Source organism: Oncorhynchus nerka, linkage group LG2, assembly GCF_034236695.1.
Source record: "Oncorhynchus nerka isolate Pitt River linkage group LG2, Oner_Uvic_2.0, whole genome shotgun sequence".
NCBI lineage: Eukaryota > Metazoa > Chordata > Actinopteri > Salmoniformes > Salmonidae > Oncorhynchus > Oncorhynchus nerka.
This window is the reverse complement of record NC_088397.1, coordinates 87,430,577-87,434,066: the sequence shown is the minus strand read 5'-3', so window position 1 is coordinate 87,434,066 and position 3,490 is coordinate 87,430,577.

Sequence of the window (3,490 nt, the reverse complement as noted above, 5' to 3'; positions counted from 1 at the left end):
TGTTTGGCTGAAGCGCATACGTGTGATTTGTTGAACAGACAATATGGTCTTAATAAATTATCTTAAGAGAGCTTGTCCTTGCATTTATCAATCCACCATGCTCTCAATAATTAAGATGGCCAGGTCTCTAATTTCTTTGTGTTGATGGATCAGACTATTGGGCCAGTTTCCTGAATCTGATCCACCAAGTGGCATGATGGACTGCTGTTCACAGCTAGGGAGGGGTAATGGCAGTATTGTGTCATTTTAACTGACGATTGTCTGATCTTTCCACAATTACTTGGGTGGAAAATGGCAGTTGACTATTGGTCTTAAAGTATGAGCATGTTTTTGAAAACTGAACCATAAATACATTCACCTGTGGTGGGGAACTAGTTTTGCCTGGGAAGTATTGTATTGGTTGAGCACTTTCATGATCACATTAACTGGTTCCCTACCAGCAACTGGAAGGTTCATGTGGATAGGCCTAGTACCCCCTGGTTGGGAATCATTGGAATTTAGAGAAATGTACGTCTACATTTATTTTAGATACAATGCATACTTATGTTCAGCTAAGCATACAAATACTTTAAACTGCCCTTAGTGTATAGTAATCACGAGTGCTAATGTCCCCAAAATACTGATGCATGTAATTTTATCCGTAACAGTTTAATTGAATTACTTATTTCTTATAGAGGACTGGCCCTACTCGGGTGTGCCAATATTACTGACCAGTGGCTTCAAAGCCTCAATGACCAGTAGATGGCATAAACCATCCAAAGGTCTCAAGTATTCAGACCCCTTGACTTTCTCCACATTTTATTGCTTCTTTATAATGTATCAATCTACACACAATACCCCATTATGACAACTGGTTTAGACATTTCTGCAAACATAAAAAAATGGAAATATCACATTTATATACTGTATCTGTCAAGTTTGGTCAACTACTCAAGGGTTTTCAAATATTGTTACTATTTTCTGCATTATAATAGTGAAGACAAACTACGGAATCATGTAGGAACCAAAAAGTGTTACCTCGAAATATATTTTATATGGTAGATTCTTCAATGTAGACACCCTTTGCATTCTCTTAACCATCTTCACCTGGAATGCTTTTCCAACATCCTTGAAGGAGTTACCACATCTCTTGTTAGCTGCTTTTCACTCTGCGGTCAAACGCATCTCAATTGGGTTGAGATCGGGTGCTTGTGGAGGCCAGGTCATCTAATGCAGCACTCAATCACTCTCCTTGGTCAAATAGCCATTACTCAGCCTGGAGGTGTGTTGGGTCATTGTCCTGTTGAAAAACATATTCTAAGTCAGACACCAGCAAAGCACCATCACACCTGTACGTGGGAACCACACATGTAGAGATAATCTGTTCAGTTACTGTGCATCTCACTAAGACAAAGCAGCTGGAACCAAAAATCTCAAATTTGGACTCATCAGACCAATGGGCAGATTTCCACTGGTCTAATGTCCATTGCTCATGTTTCTTTGCCCAAGCGAGTCGCATCTTCTTATTGGTGTCCTTTAGTAGTGGTTTCTTTGCAGCAATTCGACCATGAATACCTGATTCACAGAGTCTCCTCTGAGCAGTTGATGTTGAGATTTCTGAGGCTGGTAATTCTAATTAATTTATCCTCCGCAGCAGAGGTAACTCTGGGTCTTCCTTTCTTGTGGTGGTCCTCATGAGAGCCAGTTTCATCATTGGCGCTTGATGGTTTTTGCGACTGCACTTAAAGTTTCAAAGTTCTTGACATTTTCCAGATTGACTGACCTTCCTGGACTATCATTTCTCTTTGCTTATTTGAGCTGTTCTTGCCATAATATGGACTTGGCCTTCTGTATACCAACCCTACCTCGTCGCAAACAAACGCATTAAGAAGGAAAGAAGGTGAACTTTTAACAAGGCACAACTGTTAATTGAAATGGAAAGCTGTCAAGGTAAAGGGTGGCTACTTTGAAAAATAGAAAATATTTTTAACACTTGAACACTTTTTTGGTTACTACAGGATTCCATATGTGGTATTTTATGGTTTTGATGTCTTCCCTATTATTCTACAATGTAGAAAATAGCAAAAATTATGAAAAAATATGGAATGAGTAGGTATCCAAACATTTACTCAGTACTTTGTTGAAGCAACTTGTTAGCGATTACAGCCTTGAGTCTCCTTGGGTATGACACTACAAGCTTGGCACACATGTCTTTGGGTAGTTTCTCTCATTCTTTTCTCCAGATCCTCTCAAGCTCCGTCAGGTTGGATGGGGAGCTTTGCTGCACAGCTATTTTCAGGTCTCTCCAGAGATATTCAATCGGGTTCAAGTCCGGGCTCTGGCTGCGCCACTCAAGGACATTGAGACTTGTCCTGAAGCCACTCCTGCGATGTCTTGACTGTGTATTTTTGGTCGTTGTCCTGTTAGAAGGTACATCTTTGCCCTAGTCCTAGTCCCTGCCGCTGAAAAACACCCCCACAGCATGCCACTGCCACCACTATGCTTCACCGTGAGGATGGTGCCAGGTTTGCTCCAGATGTGACAATTGACTTTCAAGCCAAAGAGTTCAATCTTGGTACCATCAAACCAGATAATCTTGTTTCTCATGGTCTGAGAGTCCTTTAAGTACCTTTTGGCAAACTCCAAGCAGGCTGTCATGTGCCTTTTACTGAGGTGTGGCTTCTGTCTGGCCACTCTACCATAAAGGCCTGATTGGTGGAGTGCTGCTGAAATGGTTGTCTTTCTGGAAGGTTCTCCCATCTCCACAGAGGAACTCTAGAGCTCTGTTAGAGTGACCATCGGGCTCTTGGTCACCACACTAGCCAAGGCCCTTGTACCCCAATTGCTCAGTTTGGCCGGGCGGCCAGCTCTAGGAAGAGTCTTGGTGGTTACCTGTTACCCTTCCCCAGAACTGTGCCTCGACACAATCCTGTCTCTGAGCTCTACGGACAATTCCTTCGACCTCATTGCTTGTTTTTTTGCTTTGACATTCACTGTCAACTGTGTGAACTTATAAAGACAGGTGTGTGCCTTTCCAAATCATGTCAAGTCAATTGAGTTTACTACAGATGGACTCCAATCAAGTTGTGGACACATCTCAAGGATGATCAATGGAAACACAGGATGCACTTGAGCTCAATTTTGAGTTTCATAGCAAAGGGTCTGAATACTTACGTAAATAAGGTATTTCTGTTTTTTATGTTAACACATTAGCAAAAATGTCTAAAAAACAGTTTTCGCTTTGTCATTATGGGGTATTGTGTGTAGATTTATTAGGAAAATAATTTATTTAATCCAGTTTAGAATAATGCTGTAACGTAACAACATGTGGGAAAAGTAACAGGGTCGGAATACTTTACGAATGCCCGGAATATCATTGGTTTATATATTTCTTTGCATAACACCCGCACCTATCATTACCGCAGATGTAGTGTTCGCCCCGATACCGTAGAGGGCGCTAAACATGTCACGCCCGATAAGCTAACCGGATGTAGATGACCGTACACTTCCT